This window comes from Callithrix jacchus, chromosome 10, assembly GCF_049354715.1.
Source record: "Callithrix jacchus isolate 240 chromosome 10, calJac240_pri, whole genome shotgun sequence".
Lineage (NCBI taxonomy): Eukaryota > Metazoa > Chordata > Mammalia > Primates > Cebidae > Callithrix > Callithrix jacchus.
This window is the reverse complement of record NC_133511.1, coordinates 12,135,825-12,155,515: the sequence shown is the minus strand read 5'-3', so window position 1 is coordinate 12,155,515 and position 19,691 is coordinate 12,135,825. Positions and strand designations below refer to the sequence as shown.

General features: G+C 40.4%; 1 pseudogene; it reads right to left on the bottom strand.

Annotated features, from left to right (window-relative positions):
• Nucleotides 1–2,384: 2,384 nt before the first annotated feature.
• On the bottom strand, nt 2,385–4,857 carry LOC100405032 (septin 10 pseudogene; annotated as a pseudogene).
• Between the last annotated feature and the right edge of the window lie 14,834 nt (nt 4,858–19,691).

Below are 19,691 nucleotides of genomic sequence, written 5' to 3'. Positions count from 1 at the left end.
AGATTAAACTTCAACTACTCTTACCTTGTTTCTTGCAATAAAAGACCATTTTAAAATAGCAATAAATCTCTTCACAGAAGCTATAAAAAGTTATAGTATGCTTTCTTTAAATAACTAGAATGTCTTCTCTGTTACTCCTCGGAATAAACAACATTGGATGAATTTAACAGCCAAAGAAGAACATAGCCACATGGAGAAGTAGTGACCAAAATGGAGCAGAAGAAATTATTCAAAACACAATGTAAAACAGATTTCCAGAACTTGAAGGAAGAGAAAATAAGGGAGTAACAATATATGAAATGATCATGGTGGAGAATTTTCCAGAATTAATGAAAGATATCAATACACAGATTCCAGAAGCCAAACAAATCCCAAAAAGAATGAATAAAAAGAATGTACACCCAGCCCTAACATATATAAATTGAAGAACAACAAAGAAAAAAAATTATTTGAATTCTAAAAGATAGATTACTTCAACAGAGCAGTAGTTACACTGATAGCCAACTTCTTAGCCAATGAAAGCCAGGAGCCAAAACAGTATCTCCAATGTTCCAATGTGCTGAAAGGAAACAGCTGCCAATCAGAAATTCTGTTCCTGGCCTTTATATCCATATCTATATCTATCTATCTATAGATAGATATAGGGGAAATTTATATATATATATAATATTTTATTATATATAAGTTTATATAGTAATATAAAACATAATTCTATATATACCATATATTAATTCCATATCTATATCTATCTACCTATAGATAGATATAGGGGAAATTATATATATAATATTTTATTATATGTAAGTTATATATAGTAATATAAAATATAATTCTATATATACCATATATTAATAACATGCTATATATAATTAATGTATTATAAAATTATAAATAATTTTTTCAAAAATGAGGGTGAAATAAAGACATTCTCAGACCAACAATATCTGAAAATTTTCTATCAGCAGGCCTTAGCCAACGGGAATTCTGAAGGATGTACTTCAGGTAGAAAGGAATCCTGTGTTAAGTCTGAGATTGGAGAAGAACTAAGGAACTAAGAACACAGTGAGTATGTGGGTAAATCTAAATATTGTCCATATAAAACAATTGCATTAAACGCTTCAAGAAATAAAAAGCAAAGAACTAAAATCTATGACAACAACAATGTATAAGCCAGGAAAAAGGGGAAAAAATACTCTAAGGTGCTTGTATTTATCAGAAGGAGACTAAAATCATCTGTTTCCTTCGGACTTTGACAAGTTAAGTACACACATAGTAATTTTCCAGGTAACCACCAAGTGAATAGAAGCAGAGTAAATATTTCCAAACTAGCCAAAAGTAATGAAATGAATATTTAAAATACTCCTTAAGTCCAAATAAATGCAATAAAGTAATGTAAAAGAAACAGAAAAGGTTGGGCAAGTAGAAACCACAAAATAAGGTGGTAGATTTAAAATTAAAACATATGGATAACTGCCTTCAATCTAAGTGGACTGAATGCTCAAATAAAAAACAAAGATAGTCATGCTGGATTAAACAAAAACCATGTCATATCATTCCTATAAGAAGCACGCCAAAACCATAAGGATACAGAAAGTGAAAGTAAAAGGTAGTGGGGCCGGGCGCGGTGGCTCACGCCTGTAATCCCAGCACTTTGGGAGGCCGAGGCGGGTGGATCACGAGGTCAAGAGATCGAGACCATCCTGGTCAAGGTGGTGAAACCCCGTCTCTACTAAAAATACAAAAAATTAGCTGGGCATGGTGGCATGTGCCTGTAATCCCAGCTACTCAGGAGGCTGAGACAGGAGAATTGCCTGAACCCAGGAGGCGGAGGTTGCGGTGAGCCGAGATCGCGCCATTGCACCCCAGCCTGGGTAACAAGAGCGAAACTCCATCTCAAAAAAAAAAGGAGAGAGAGAAAAAAAGGTAGTATTTATATGGGTATTTGCTTAATAATTATTCAATAAACTGAATATATGTATTTAATGCATTTTTAATTATTTGTTTTTTTAGTAAATATGTTTTATTTGTCAAGAGTAAATGTCAGTTTTATTTAGAATACTCAAGTACAAAAAAATGAAAATTTATCTATGAATGTTAAGAAATGTTAGAAATCATTAAAGTGTTGGGAATAGTAAGGCACTGAATGCAAATGTCACATAAAATATGAATTAATCTGCATTTTTACATCTTTAATATTCAGATGTTCATACGCTTTTTCAAAATATTTTTAATACAATGATTCAACCTTATTATTTTTCCCCTGGAAGGCAGAGTTTAAACAATTATGTAATGAAATGTTTTCCTAATGAAAACTGTGATACACCCATGTTCAAAGGTACTTTCTCATTAGGAAAAAAAGAGTTTATATAGCTGGATGTTTTAACTTTTAAAGATATTTTGATTCACAATAGTAATACATCAGCCACAACAAGGCATCCTGAAGCATGAAGTCATATGTTCAACAATTTGACACAAAAGCTTAAGGTCGTATCACCAATAGGGTAACGGTATCAAAAATTTTAGTTCTATAAAACTATTAAGAGGTTAGAGTTTTAGCTCTATAATATATCCCAAAACATATTCCCCCAAACATTTAGTATATATAAAAAAGGTTCACCTTGGACTATAAATGCAATGAGATTGCCCCGATATGAATGGGTTCTGTATTTTCAGTGGCACTGACACTGTGCTCTTTGGTATAATGCACTGCAGTGACAATAGCTTGGTAGCAAGAGAAAAGATTTAGTCATCACAAAACAGCAACTTAAATACTTCTAACTACAGCAAACATATATGAATATATAGGTACAAGCTAAGTATCCCTTATCCTTATCCAAAATGCTAGCCACCAGAAATGTTTCGGATTTCAGATTCTAGAATATCTGCATATACACAATGGGACCCGGCTCTAATTACATGATTCATTTATGTTTCACATACACCTTATACATATAGCCTGAAAGTAATTTATACATTTTTAGTAATTTTGTGCAAGAAACAAAATCTGTTTAAATTGAACCATAAGAAAGCAGAGGTGTCAGGTGGGGTCAAGTCAGTGCTCGAAAAGATTTAGATAAGCTTTTGGATTTCAGATTTTTGAATTAGAGATGCTCAACTTATAATATTAATTCACTCTGGCTTACATATTGACCTTGTGCTTGAAGGTACTTTTCCATAAATATCAGTAACTGTGGCTGTTCTCCAAATGTAGACGAAGTGATAAAGCAAATAAAAACAACAAAATCAATAAGCACACTTCTAGTTGCTTTTTTTTTTTTAATAAAGTTTGCTTGTGATGGTGACCTTCTGTGCTCTGGAACTTCTGTTTTACCAAAAATTGGAGTTCTTACTGTCCTTGTCCTTCCGCAGATCGCTGCCTGTTGCCAGGAAGGACTGGTTGTGGAATATCTCAGAGGTAGCTTTCTTTTTAGAGAAAGCAATGATTTCTTCTTCCAAAAGTCTTCTCTTTTCTTCGAGCTTCATGCTCTCTTCTTGGTGAAGTCTCTGAAGGTGCTCAGCTTTGGCCTGTAGCTCTCTCTCAGCTACTTTCAATGTGGCTTCTTTCTCCTTTACTCGCTTCACAAACATCTCCTTCATTTTTTCTTCCTTCCTCTGACGTTCACCATGAAACTCATGTCGTTTGGCTTCATAGGTGTCTTGAAGACTGACCGGCTTGTTCTCTGGGCCCACGTCTGTAAAGCCCATTTCCTCCAGTTTGCAGCGCCTGTAAAGCTCATAGTGCCTGGTATGGGTCTGTTCTCGCAGGTCCTCCATGTTTGTAGAAATGAGCATTTCCCGCAGCTTCACAAAGTCACAGTGGTTTTCATTTTCCACTTGTACAACACCCCAAGGGTACTGGCGAGCTTTGACCATCTTGTTTCCAACTTTCACCTCATCCGTACTTCCCACGACGGCAAACGGCAACTGTCCATTCATCGCAGCATTGATCTTAGCAACAGTGTCATCATCTGTTGGGAACTGGTATATCTGGATGCCACTGCTGACCCATTCACTCATGAGCTTGATCTTAAACTTCTGTAATTCAGTTTTAGAAACCGTATCTGCTTTGGCAATCACTGGTATAACGTTTACCTTGCTGTCAAGGTGCTTCATGGTTAAGAGATCAAGTGTCTTCAGAGAGTGGCCGGTCGGTGAAATGAAGTAGAGGCACACATGGACGCGAGAATCACGGCAGGTAAAGAGAGAACGCTTAATCTTCAGTTCTTCTTGGAGGTAGGCCTCAAACTGAGCATCGATGTAGTCAACTATCGGTTGGTAGCTCTCTTCTTTATTGATTTGGTCACCAAATCCCACTGTATTCACAATGGTCAATTTCAATCGAACATTACCTTCCTGGAGTTCATATGTCTGAGCTTTGAGTTTAACATTTGGGCAAAAATGTGAGTGTTCATGGTCTTCAAAATTAGTATTAAACAATGTGTTAATCAGTGTTGATTTTCCAATTCCAGTTTCCCCCACGCAGAGAATATTAAAGCAGAAACCTTGCTGAATGGATCTGTTCACCAGCTGATCAGGCAAACTCTCAAAACCAACACGGCCAGACAGAGTCAAGGAACGAATGTTTTCTCTTTTTCTCTGTTCATCATCAGATTCTTGTGAAGACATACAAGTTGTTTTCGTTGCCATGTGAGACTGAAAGAGCAAGTGCCGCGCCACCTCGGAGGATGCCACGGTCGCGGGCGGGGGTGAGGCCAAGCGGCGGTGTCAGCCGGCCCCGAGCTGCTGGTCTTGGCGACGGCGGCGGGAAAGCGGGAGGGCTGCACTAACGGGAGAGGCGCGGGGCACGGGGTGGGACCGCCTCGTAGACAGTGAAGGGACAAGGGCGGGGCCGAGAAGGCGGCCTCCGGAGGCGGGGCACGGGAAGGGGGGACGCGGGGCGGGGTCGAGGCCGACGCCCTATAGAACACGCTGAGCGTTTGGCACGCGCGAAGCAAGCCCCTCGCAGGGACTGCCCTAGACGCGTCGGAGGACTGAGCGCCAGTATGGGGGCGGGCGGAAGGACAGCCGCGACTCCAGAAAGAGGGCGCGAGGAATAATTGTTTTTTTAATTGACAAATGAAAATTGTATTTATGGGGTAAACACGATGTTTTGATGTATGTATACATTTTGGAATGTGTGAATCAGACTAACATATATGTAGTCTCATTTTTGTGATGAAAACATTTAAAAATCTACTCAGTAATTTTCAAGTGTACAATGTATTTTTACATGTTTTATATCACAACGAAAACTTTTTAAAGTACACATTTCAATGTTTCTAATACTTAAAGGTAATTGGTAACATAATTCAAAATAGAATATGTTTTCCAAATCGCTGAATAGTATAAAAAGATATAAAACACATTCCATATAGCTTTAGATAGAAAACAAAGAAAAAGCAAAGAAGCATAAAAATGAGAAGCATAAAATAGGTGGCAAATAAAAAAATAAATCAATCACTAAATAAATATAAAGAGTTTAACGACCCTATTAAACCTATTCACCAATTGTGCAGCAACCTCAAATCGTACAATAGCTTGCCTATGAGAAGTAGACATAAGGCAAAATAGCAAAAAAATGGTGTGAAATAAAAGAATCAATAAAGATTTTTCAGGCAAATGCAAAACAGTACAGCATAGCATGGCAATGTTAAATTCCAGAAAGGTTTTATTCAAGCAATGCATTCAACAAAACATAAAATGTCACTTTACTTTTATAAAAGTTATAATCCACAATGAAAATATAATATTCACCAATTTTTATATGTCAAATAATTCAGCAAATAAAAAGAAAAAATTGTTGGAAACTCGTGGGAAAACTGATATATATAATTGTTGTGGAACACTAAACCACCCACTCTTTCTTGACAGATTAAGAAGAGAAAAACAAGTAAAGCTACAGAGGATTTGAAGAATAAAATTAATGGAATTGAATTAATAAAAATACATCAAACAATGCACCCTACAATCACTAAATGCACCTTCTTTTCATGTGCCCATGAAACGTTTACGAAAGTTGATCCTGAGCTACAAAGAAGGCTTCACTAAGTTCCGAACGCATACATTGTATAAGCAACGTTCCCCGACAACATAACAAAACTAGTAACTCACAACAAAAATTTTTAGGTGGAAAACGTGGAAAATTAAACACTTCCTAAATTAAATATCCCAAAGAGAGAAGATTAAAAGTAAATAATCAGAGATACACAGATGTATGTATAAAGTGTTATTTATGTCAGTGGAAAAGTTGAACTAGCTTAAAACTTGGCAGCAGAGATATGGTCAAAAAATATTATAGTGCTTCCGTCAGGCTGCTGATAGGAAGGTTTGTAAGAGTTGTAAAATCATGAGAAAAAACTCATGATATAATATTAAATAATATTAATTGAAATATTAATATTAAATATTTAATGGTTAAAGAATAACATTTTTAAACCATAACAATTATCAATAACATCAAATATATGTACATATATGTACATATGTGTGTGGCACAGAATACAGCCTAGAAGGAAACACAATCCATAAGATCCTGGTCCAGTAGGAATTGGTAGGTTACAGCAGCCACCCCAACACTTTTGGCACCAAGGACCAGTTACGTGGAAGACAATTTTTCCAAAGACCTAGGGTATGGGGGGTGGTTTCAGGATGAAACTGTTCCACCTCAAATCATCAGACATTAGTTAGATTCTCATAAGGAGCACACAACCTGGATCCCTCACATGTGCCGTTCACTAGGGTTCTTGCTCCTATGAGAATCTAATGCCACTGCTGATCTGACAGGTGGAGCTCAGGTGGTAATGTTCATTGGACAGCCATTCATCTCCTGCTGTGCCGCATGGCCCGGGGATTGGGGGCCCTGGGTTAGGGAATTGCAGATGATTTCTGCCTGTATACTTGCTCCATTTTCTATTATGAATATGTATAACTTTTATATTTATATAAAATAATTATGTAATTATCTTATATATGGGATATTTTATATGTAGGGGGTATGATTGTGGTAAAACAAAAGAAATTTTTAGAAACTGGACTAAGAAAAGGGTGAATCTCTCCATGTTATTACTTGTGTATAACATTGGTGGAGGGAAATGAAGATACTCATTTCAAAGGTTAGTCATAAAGTTTAAATGAAATAGCAGTGTATTTTGTCCACTGGCTGGCAAATTAAAAAACAGCTGGCTAACACGATTATCTGCTCCTTTATAATTTTATCTCATTAGCTTACTGTTCTGCATTCTAGGTGAATCCCTCAGTATAATCTTTTGATTCACTAAGTCTCTCTTTGACTTACTCAAAGTATTTTTTATTCATGGGCTTTCTACTTCATTATTTTTATAGTGGTTTTCATTTCATTTCATTTCTGCCTCTTTTTTCAAATATTCTTGTACTTTTAAAGGTTAGTATATCATTCTTCATTTCTTTAAAGATCATAAGTAGATTTATTTTAAAGTCCCTTTCACGTTGCTCTAATAGTCTCATTTTATCGAAAGTGATCTCATGGGCCATGTGTTTTTGTTGTTGGCTGTGTCTCTGTATCACTGTCCCTCGTGTGTTTTAGAATTTTTGTTTGCAGTCTCATTTTCAGAGGACGCTTTTTCTTTCTTTCCCTCGTACTCACTTGCTCGCTCTTGTTCTTGCTCTATAACTTCCTCCCACTCTTGAAATGTTTCAGGTGCCCTCCAGCCAGGCTCTAGGGGCCCTAGAGCAGAATCCAACATCTACAGATTATTCTTGACCTGCTGTGCTATGGGGATCAAAGATTCTGTCACTGACCTAGTATGTGTCTTTGCTCACAGTCTAGTTGAAGACCGTATCTGCTTCCTTCAGCTTCACCTGGCTTGCAACTCACTGTGAGTCCCTGGGGGGTGGTCTGGCACACAGACTGGGGAGCCGTACACCTCGGTGTTAACCCTTGCTCTGTACCTACTCACTGTCCACTTGAAGGCAAGAAACATAACAATCTTTCTTTGTCTTATTTCTAAAATGATGACAATAATTGAATCTACCTCACAGTGTTGTGAAAACTAAACACATTAATCCAAACAAGAAGCTTAGAATAGTGCACAACACATAGCAAGTGCTCAATATGTATTAGATCTAATTCCATGGAGCTGGCCTTGGCAACAGCTCCTTTTGGCCCCTTTCCCAGACAGGAAAACCCTACCCTAGCCCCTGCTTATAAGCAGCAAACCAAACTCTGGTCTACTCTTTTACGGGAGCACCATATCTCCCTCTACCAGGCAAGATATGAACTCCTGGCTGCCCAAACCTACCTACAGGCCTGCAGCCCAGTGGCCCTGCAGCAGCAGCCATGTGTTTCTGTACCACTTCTAGCTACAGAGGTTGTACCTTGTTTTTGAGCATGGCTATATCTTCTATGGTCGCTTTTCTACTTGTGTCTATCACCCTGGAATGGAAAGAAGTTTGGCTGTGCCTAGCCTCCTGCATGGATTTGAGGTGCCCATTTGACTCTTCTTCAGACTCTGATGTTGGCCCCACTGAGCCACGCTGCCCCACCCAGCACCATATCACTCCCTCCAATGGCATAGGGGCAGATCTTCCAGAGGAGGTGAATCAAGGTTTTTCTCCCCTAATTAGGGACTTTTTCCTTTTACTTATTTTTTTTTTTTTTTTGAGATGGAGTCTCCTTCTGTAGCGAGGCTGGAGTACAGTGGCGCCATCTCGGCTCCCTGCAACCTCCGCCCCCTGGGTTCAAGCAATTCTCCTCCCTCAGCCTTCCAAGTAGCTGGGACTGCAGGCATGTACCACCACACCTACCTAATTTTTTATATTTTTAGTAAAGATGGGGTTTTACCATGTTGGCCAGGATGGTCCGCATTTCTTGACCTCATGATTCACCCGCCTTGGCCTTTCAAGATGCTTGGATTACAGACATGAGCCACTGCACCCAGCCTAATTAGAAAGGTTTTTAGGCTGACAGGTTTGGTTCTGGTGGAGGATAGCTGATTCAACACAAGCTCAGCTAATTCGACATATTTCATCCTGGAGAAAAAAAAAAAAAGGTTGCCTCTGACTCCATTCCCTGCCTTCCCACCCCGCTTCTGTCAGGGTCCTACCTGAGCCCCTTCAGAGAAACTGGAGCCAGTGTGATGTATGGCTGGGGATTCTGAATGACCATCAGCTATCTCTGTTTCTAAAAATACAACACCCCAAACTCTCTCCACTAAGCTATAATCAGTAGGCCTGCAATGGGACCTGAATTTTTCTTTAAGTTCAAAATCTAAGTGGCCCATACCTATTAGAATGGCTAAAATCAACAAAACTGACCATACCTAGTGTTGTGGGGATGTAGAGCAACTGGAACCAGTGCACACTGCTGACGGGAATGTAAAAGTTAAACATACAGCTACCATGTGACCCATCCACGTCACACCCAGGTATTTACACAAGAGAAATGCAAACAAAAGCACAAAAAGTTATACATGAGTGTTCCTGGCAGCTTTACTTGTCATGGTCCAAAACTGTAAGCAACCCAAATGTCCGACACAGGTGAATGATTAAACGAATTGAGACAGAAGCATACAATGGTGTTGGGGTCCGGTACGTCTGCCGGGGGCTACCGACCTGCAGGAGTCCCCAAGACCGCCAACGTAGATGTCTCATTCAACCTGAGGGAGAGAGTGCATGGAAGTGAAAGAAAAAAGAAAAGCCGAGTCTGGAGGGCTGGCTTAGGCTATGTCCAAGCAGCAATTTCATTTTTGCAATATGTTCCATTATATACTTTTCTGAAGTTAATGTTGTTTACGCCAGATCAACATACTTAAGTTACAGTAAGCAAGTTACACCCACTAAGTTACGCCCAGTAAGTGAGTTAAGCCCAGTAAGTACTTAACAATTGTAAATAAGCAAGTTATAGTTACACCCAGTAAGTTACGGTAAGTTACCAAGTGTAAATACTTAAGTTAATATTTTACAATGAAGGTAACAAGGGTCCAAAATGAACACAATCAAGCAATAAACCATAAGGAGCTGAAAGTGGACACAATGCCTCCCAAGTCCTCATATCCATAAAGTAATGTCTGTTAATTATTTTGAATAGCATAGTCCCTCTCTTGGTTCCTGCTTTCCCTCAGCTTGACTCCCCCAACTGGGGATCTGTGTCCGGGCTCAAGCTCACCGTATGGTGAGGCCCATTTCCTAGGGGCCTCACATGGGAGCGATCCCCACAGATCCCTCACAACGGATTTGATGCAACTCAGCGATAAGAAAGAATGAACATGCAACAGCGTGGATGAATTTCAAAATAATTATTCTGACTGAAAGAAGCCAGGCTCCTCCCCACAATGACTGTATACTATAGTATGCCATTTATATGAAATTTGAGAGAATACAAACTTAATCAGTAGTGACAAAAGCAGATCATTTGTTGTCTGGGGAGAGAGTGTGGCAATACGGAGTGGCAGAGGGGAGAGATTACAAAGGGGAACAGTGAAACTGGCGGGTGACAGGTGAGTTCATTATCTTGATGGTGGTGACAGCTTCACAGGTACATACATATGTCAAAACATCAAATTGTACACACCTTAAATATGTGAAGTTTATTATACATCAATTTTTAAAAATCTAAATGGCCTGCCAGGGAGGCATTGGCCTAATCTTTTTTTTTTTCCTTTTTTTCATTGCATTTTAGGTTTTGGGGTACATGTGAAGAACATGCAAGATAGTTGCATAGGTACACACGTGGCAGTGTGATGTGCTGCCTTCCTCCCCTTCACCTATATCTGGCATTTCTCCCCATGCTATCTCTCCCCAACTCCCCACCCCACGCTGTCCCTCTCCTATTCCCCCCAACAGACCCCAGTGTGTAGTGCTCCCTTCCCTGTGTCCATGTGTTCTTATTGTTCAACACCCACCTATGAGTGAGAACATGCAGTATTTCATTTTCTGTTCTTGTGTCAGTTTGCTGAGAATGATGTTCTCCAGGTTCATCCATGTCCCTACAAAGGACACAAACTTATCGTTTTTGATTGCTGCATAATATCCCATGGTGAGTATGTGCCACATTTTCCCTGTCCAGTCTACCATCGATGGGCATTTGGGTTGATTCCAGGTCTTTGCTATTGTAAACAGTGCTCCAATGAACATTCGTGTGCATCTGCCCTTATAGTAGAACGACTTATAATCCTTTGGATATATACCCAGTAATGGGATTTCTGGGTCAAATGGAATTTCTATTTCTAGGTCCTTGAGGAATCGCCACACTGTCTTCCACAATGGTTGAACTAGGCCTGATGTTAAGGAGAAGCCGTTGGACTGAAGTCACCCACCATGCATCACCTCATGCACCGCCCCCACCTCCCTCCAGGTGGCGCCAATCCCAATTAAGCTCCACCCTGACTGGCCTCAAGTGACCCTCAAATTAGCTATTTAAAGATTTAAAACAAACACAGACTTAAATAAATAAATTTACCCTAATTATTTATATATATTTTTGAGATAGGGTCTCACTCTGAGCCCAGGCTGGAGCACAGTGGAACAATCATGGTTCATTGCAGTCTTGACTTCCCAGGCTCAACAAGCTATCCTCCTGCTTCAGCCTCCAGAGTAGCTGGCACTACAGGCATGTGCCACCAAGTCCCGTTAATTTTTATTTTTCTTTGGTAAAGACAGGGTCTTGTTATGTTCCCCAGGCTGCTCTTGAACTCAAGTAATCCACCAATATAGGCCTCCATGTAGAACTCCCTGCCTGGTGTGGGGTGGGGTAGGAAGAGGCCCCTTCACAGGGAGACTATAGGGGAAAGCACATGGAGGGCATGTGATATGAGAGGGAGGAAGCTCCAGAGAATAGCACTGGGATTGTAGGTATGAGCTGCTTACCTGGCCTGATTTTTGCTTTCTCTTTTAACTCCTTGACATAGGTAGCTGGTAACCAAGGACTTTGGAGAAAATAATCTGCTGCACCCATAGCATTTATTGACCACCTACAGGGAGAGCAGACGTCTAGGTTCGCTGGAGTGGAGGAGCCAAGGGGAAGGAGACTAAGTAAAAATGATAATAGCACAAATCTGCCCCTAGAGGTTATGTGCCATGGTGGCTAGGAGCTTGGTCTCAGCATTCCGACAGATAAATCAACATTTTCGTGGCTGTAAGAAAAACAGCACATTAAAGAACTAAATTTTTCACTTTTCAAGTAGTTAGATTGTATCAAATGGACAAACAGAGATTGGCCCCAAAACCTAAATTAATGTGATGTTCTCCAGAAGAATGAACAGAACAGTAGGCTGGGTATAGTGACTCACACCCGTAATCCCAGCACATTGGGAGGCCAAGGCAGAAGGATTGCTTGAGCCCAGGAGTTAGAGACTAGCCTGAGCAACATAGGGAAACCTCATCTCTACTAAAAATTAGAAAAAAAAAATAGCCACGTGCCTATAGTCCCAGCTACCCTGGAGGCTGAGGTGGGAGATCACTTGAGCCCTAGAGGTTGACGCTACAGTAAGCCATGATTGCACCACTACACTCTAGCCTGGATAAGAGAGAGAGATCCCATATCAAAAAAAAAAAAAAGATTAAATGGAGCAATAATATCCTGCAGACTAAAGCCCACTGCCTGGTTGAGGGTGGGGGTATGAAGAGGCCCCTTCACAGGGCGACTATAGGGGAAAGTACATGGAGGGCATTTGAGGTGAGAGGCTGCAGAGAGTAGGCCTGAGAGGAGCCTTTCATGTTTACACAAGAGAGATGCATGATCAGATATATGTTTCTGAAAAATAAATGTAGAAGATGGATTGATTGGGATGAGACTGAATTCCTGCAGATGATTATGAGGCTTTTGCAATCAGCCAAAACAGTTGATGAAGCACTGACCCTCAGGGAAGAAAAATTAATCATGTGGAAATGAAAAACAACTTAATGTGATTAGCTTTTCTGGATTCCTTTTAAGGGACAAATGGAAATTAAATTCATCAGATATTTTAGTTAAGAACAAGTAACAAATTTTATTCAATAAATACAGAGATATCTTAAGTGTACTTAAAACTGAAAATGTGATCCATTCAGGAAGGAGGAGCAGGAAGTGGAGGAGGAATAAGACAGCGGATAGGAAACAGATAAAAGGGAAGGAAATTGATAAAGAAGATCACAAAGAGGGAAGGTCGAGTCAAAGAAATTTGGAATTATTCCTAGGAGTAATAAGGGAGTAAGGTATTGAAAGTCTTTAAGCAGAGAAATGACACGGGCTGTGTTTTGGTTCCATTGCTCTGTGGCTTAAGCAGAAGATAAATTTATATACTTGAAGGAACAAGACTAGATGTAGGGATAGCACCACAGGCAGATAAAAAGAAGATGAGAACTTGAACTAAAACATTGAGATTAAGAATGGAGAGAAGGATGTAGGCTTGAAAACTATTCAGAAGATAAGTTTGATAGGACTTTATGATATATTGAGTAAAGAATACACTAATCTGTCAATCATAGTGCCTGCTAAGTCAGCTTCCCCAGTGAGTAATAAATATCCAGTCCAGATCATTCAGGGGCAAACTAGAGTAGTCACATTTCATCTCACATTAACCTCTCCTCCTGTTAGAGGTGCTTGGGGTGAGATGGGAATCTGATGTAAGGGAAGCTGACAAGTACCCTGCAATGTGGCCCAGATTCCAGGGACCCCAAAATATTGAACGTAGAGAAAACAGGCCATCAAGAAGAGGAGAAGCCCAAATGAGATCAAGTTAAGGCTATGTGAAGGAGGAAGTTGGGTTGGAATCATGAGAGGCTATACCAAGCCAAAGTTATGAAGATAATCTATGATGTAGAGAAAGCTATAGAATGTGGGGAAAGAATAAGAACATTACATTTCAGGGATGAATATGGCAAAGATGCTGGAATCACATTAACTTCCAGGAAGTTCCACACATTGCAGGTCCTGAGGTTTCCAGAGCTGTCTTGGGTCCACTTGTACTTTTTATGAGGCTTGATTCACTGCTATTAGACTTCTGTCTTCCTTTCTGCCCAAACAGGCTCCTGTTACTTGAGCTAAATTGACCACGTTTCTGTTCCTGGGCAACCTAAAAATATAACTAGATTATGGAGGGTGAGAAGAAAGAGGATTCAATAATGGATGACTCCCAGGTTTCTAGCTTGGAAACAGGCAAATGCTGTTCATCCAACAGGTGTCATCAATTGAAACAGAAAATCCAAGAGCAGCACCAGGGTTAGGAACATAGATGACATGTTTATCTTTGGGCATCTTGAATTTGAGATGACTGTAGGTCTTTCAGTTAGAGATAGCAGGCAGCGTTTGCTTTAGATGTGAAATCTGGGCAAGAGGTCTGGGCTAGAGATGGAGATTTCATTCACATCAGCATTTGGTTAGTAACTAAGATGGTGATTGTAGATGAGGTCAACCACAAGTACGCACAGCAAGAAATGCAGAGGTCTCAGGTTGAAACACAATGGAACACCAATATTCCAGTGGAAGATGGAAAAAGGGAGTCCCCAAATGAGTCACTGAAGGATTGGTCAGAGACGTAGAGATAAATAGGGGGCATTGGGAAAACACAGCATGCAAAGGCCAAAAGAATCTATAGTTTCAAGGAGGATACAATATGAAGTGTCAGATGCAATAGAGAAGTTCATGAGGCAAAAACTAAAGACAGCCCTCAGGTTTGAAAATCAAGAAACTATAGCAAAAGTACTTTCAATTAAGAGGTAAGGATGGAAGATTGCAATAAATTACAAGTTCAGGGCTTCCAAAATGTCACAGGAAGGGTTGAAGATCAAAATAGTGGAACCAGTATCTTAAGAGACCGCCTCCTTTATAAATTCTAAACTGGAGGGGAAATGTGTGTATGTTTCAAAAAACATGATTAAATTTTTCTATGAAAATGGAGTTAAACTGCCATGGACTAGAGTCATGAGGTCAACAGGGCAACAGGACCATAAGTGTGTCTGCTGAGATTTTAATCCTACAGAAGAATAGAAACCAAACATGCCTAAAAGGTAACAAAGAACTTGAAGCTTCTTCCTGCATAAAGCCAAGAACTAGGACTGAGTTCCTCACCTAAGAGTGGAAGCTTGGATTGTGGTTGAAACGAGTTACGTTTTTCATGTAAAGTAGGTAATGAGGGGAAAAAACGTTTGAAAACTAAAAGGATAGAAACAGACACACCAACTATCAGTTAAACATGGCTGTTTTAACGTGTAAATGTATCTCTTCTCTCTCCCAGTACACCACTGAAATGAGAATAAAGAATTATGGGCCGGGCACGGTGGCTCACACCTGTAATCCCAGCACTTTGGGAGGCCGAGGCGGGTGGATCACAAGGTCAAGAGATTGAGACCATCCTGGTCAACATGGTGAAACCCTGTCTCTACTAAAAATACAAAAAATAGCTGGGCATGGTGGTGCGTGCCTGTAATCCCAGCTACTCAGGAGGCTGAGGCAGGAGAATTGCCTGAACCCAGGAGGCGGAGGTTGCGGTGAGCCGAGATCGCGCCATTGCACTCCAGCCTAGGTAACAAGAGCAAAACTCCGTCTCAAAAAAAAAAAAAGAATTACAAGTGCTTATTATTCAACACCTGCCTATGAGTGAGAACATGTGGTATTTTATTTTCTGTTCTTGTGTCAGTTTGCTGAGAATGATGGTCTCCAGTTTCATCCATGTCCCTATAAAGGACACAAACTCATCATTTTTGATGGCTGCATAGTATTCCATTGTGTATATGTACCTATGCAACTATCTTGCATGTTCTTCACATGTACCCCAAAACCTAAAATGCAATTTAAAAAAAAGAATTACAAGTGCTATAAACCCACATGCACAAAGACAATGGAAGGTGAGAGATAACACTAGATGATGGATGATGAGAAGAAACAGCATTCACAGACCTGAGAAGGCTGAGTAGCAAGTGTGTGCCAATGCCAAATCACAGGGCAGGACACTGGGCATCTCCATGCTCTGTAGCCCCTACAGAGGGCAGGGCTGGGGTTGGGGAATGGAAAAGATGGACTACAAGTGAAAAAGTAGATCCTGGAGTACGCTCCTACCTCCTGCAAAGCTGAGCAACAACCCGTTCTCAATCCAGCAGGAGATAGATAGTTCATTGTGTGGTTAAACTAACCAAAAAGCCTCCATATTCAGGGAGACCAGACCAATAAAAGAGTGGCAGACAGATGCTTAATGAAAACCAGGATTTGAGGAAAGTGAGACTCCCAGACTCCTTTCATTTCTTAGCTCCAAGTTATAATCGTATGTGAGTAGATTCCAAATTGGTAAATTAGTCTCGGGGGAAGCTGAATGTCCCAAGAGAACAGACCTACAGATACAGATATTTGTGGGTTTCTAAATAAAGCAGAAGTTTTCTGCTCAACCACCTCGCAGTGAAGCACCACCCATATTGGAGATCCAAGTGCTTTGCTCTTAAATAGGAAGGGTCAACCAAGGACACCAAAACCTTTGAAGAAAATCCCCAGAATAAAAAAGGAGAACCAGCCAACCAGAAAAAGAAAATAGAGACAATCAAAAGAGGAGGACAAAATTTTTTAACTGTAATTTTCTCAGAGAAATAAGAGAAGATTATATTCATGACAGAACAGACAAAAATAGGTTATAAAAAGGAACATTCAGAGAATAATTAAAAGGTCTTGAAATTTTTTAAAAATATAGTAACTGAAATAAGAGAAAATCAATAGAAAGGTTGAAAGATAAAGTTGAGGGCATGTCACAGAAGACTGAACAAAAAGATAGAGAAATTAAAAAATAGGAGAGAAGAGGTAAGATCAGTCTAGGAGGTTCAACAGTGAAATATTCAGAAGAAACAGGAAGGCAGAGGGGAGAAAATGATTTTTTTAATAATATTTTTAAATTTTGCTAGATGCAGTGGCTCACACCTGTAATCCTAGCACTTTGGGTGGCCAAGGCAGGTGGATCACAAGGTCAGGAGTTCAAGACCAGCCTGGCCAAGGTGGGGAAACCCAGTCTCTACTAAAAATTTAAAAATTAGCCAGGCATGGTGGTGGGCACCTGTAATCCTGAGGCAGGGAATAGCTTGAACTGGGAGGCAGAGGTTTTAGCGAGCCGAGATTGTGCCACTGCACTCCAGCCTTGGCAACAGAGCGAGACTCCACCTCAAAATAAATAAATAATATTTGTAAATATCAAAAAATGAAGGATAGGAGTTTCCAGAATAAAATGTTGCAACCTGTGTCTAGAAAGATTAAAAATTAAAAACAAAACCTATATCAATGCACATTCACTTTGAAATTTTAGAACACTAAGGCAAAGGAAAAACTGGCAAAAGCCTACATGGGGGGAAAACAAAAATAGCTCACAGTTAACTTACCTCCAGTCAGCTCCACTGTCAGCTAGAACACATCAGAACAATGTCTTCACAAGTCAGAGAGAAAATTATTTCAGTCTAGAACCTAACATTATCAAACAAGTGTGCAATAAAGAGTAGAATAAAGATAATTACAGAAAGTGCAGTTTCAAAAACTTTACTTTCCATGCACTCTTTCTTAGGAAGTAACCAGAGAAAGTATCCATCAAAAAGAGGAAGCAAATCAAAAAAAAGAAATCCACGAGATCAAAGAAACAAAGGATCCTACAGAGGAGGGAGTCCAAGGGAAGGATTCAATGAAGAGCAACTGGTACAAAAGGGAGCAGGAGAAGGCACAGCCCTGGGAAAGGGGGAGCAAACCGGTAGATTCCCTCATGTGCTTGACTATCTGAAATGTATTTTGTGTCTTTTGGAGTGTTAGCTAGAATTAGCAATATGAAACATAGACAACTAAGTAAACAAAAATACAATTATACCTGTCTCAACATAAATTATATTTTCAAAAACGAAGCATAGTTTAAAAGCCAGCCATAGAATTATTTGTAGGATATAAGACCTTTTATGTAAGTTTTAAAACACAAAAATTCTACCCATTATTTATTAATATGCTGAAGATTAAAATGTTAAAATGAACTAAAATGGTTAAAAGAAAATTCATCATTTTATGTGTGTAGGAGTAAGGAATAAGGAAAAAAAGGACTGGGATCAAGAACAGAGAATTCTTACTTGATTTGACTCAGTAATTATGAGAAGCAGTATAGTGTAGTGTTATTCACTCACTTCTGCAGCCAGTCTCCCTGGATTCACACCCCTACTTCATTTACTAGTTAGTTTTATGACCTTGTGATGGCAGTGGCTGCTGCCAACACACTGACTGCAGCAGGGAGGGGTGGCTCCGGCTGCACACTCCATGGAGCTAGTGGGATTCCTGCCCTCCTGGGCGGGGCTACAACCCCCCCCCCCAAACTGCAGCTGTGGATCCAGGACTCCCCATGCTCTTGAAGCGGGCTGGAAGCAGGCAGGATCTGTCTGCCTGGGTGCAGCTGCAACTGCCTGACCTACTACTGTAGACCTGGGCTTCCCACTCTGTGAGGGAGTAGATGAGAACCCAGAACAAGCAAGAACCTCATCCCTTCCAAGTTGGTGGGGCAGGACCTCCGTGGGTGTAGCTGCAGCTGCCTTCCCAGGTGCAAGGACCCAGGCATCTCTGCAACCTGTATCCTTGGGGGTGGGGCAGGTCCCCTGCCCTGTCCCTGCAGGCTCAGAAATGTCTGCTCCCACTGTCTGGCCACTCTCTGCTTGACAGAGTCTGGGGCGGAAGGGTATGGGACCCCATTAAAGCCCCAGCTTCAGACCAGGGAAAGCCTAAAGGCTGGAAGCCAAGCTACCAGTCCCTCCGACTGGAATGGGGACTTGTGGTGCCTTTTCCAGACCCATCATGGCTGCCCATGGACCAATCGGCAGGCGCATCCTCTCCTCTGACATCCAGAGCAGGGCACATGATGACCAGAGGATAGAGAGGGCAGAGAGACCACCTGATGACCAGATGCAGAGAGGAGTACCCTCTCTGCTGAGAGTAACCTCTCTGCTGATAGCTAGAGATGATGAAACAACCAGCTGCAGAGAGGAGCAACCCTCTCTGCTGAGAGCTGCAGACTTGCCATCAGGGAGGAGTCACCCTCTCCAAGGCCTCCTCTCCACTGAAAGCTGACATCAGGAAGACCAGTAGCAAAGAGGAGCTACCCTCTCCAGGGATTCCTCTTCGCCCAGAACTGAACACTCGATGGATGACCCGCGTACAGATGAGCTACCCACTGCTGATCTCCTCTGGACTGTTGTAACATTCAATAAAGCTCGTCCTCATCTTATTCACGCTTCACTTGTCTGCATATCTCATTCTTCTTGGATAAAGGAAAAGAACTCAGGCAAAGGTGCCACTGCCACAGAGGTTTCCTGCCAGAAAACCGACACCCCAGAGATCCTGTAAGTCTTGGGCATACTACTTAACTACTGTATTATTCACTTCCATCACTTGTACCACAGTATCGTTCCTTATACTGAAATCACAGAATTTTGTGAAGATTAAGTAAGTCCATATATGTAAAACATTTAGAATAATATCTGATACATAGAAAATCTATTTATTATATATTTAATATCATTATTTTTAAAAAGATTTGAAACCAATTAACAATACTCAATTATAGTATATATAATAATTTGTAATATTGGTTTCTAGGCTTTTATATTTACCAAAAAAAATTGTTTAAGACTTGAAAACAACACTAAAGTACCACTATACACCTATTAGAATAGCCAAAATGGAGAGCACTGACAATACCAAGTGCCAGCGAGGATGTGGAGCAACAACAGGAATTCTCATTCATTGC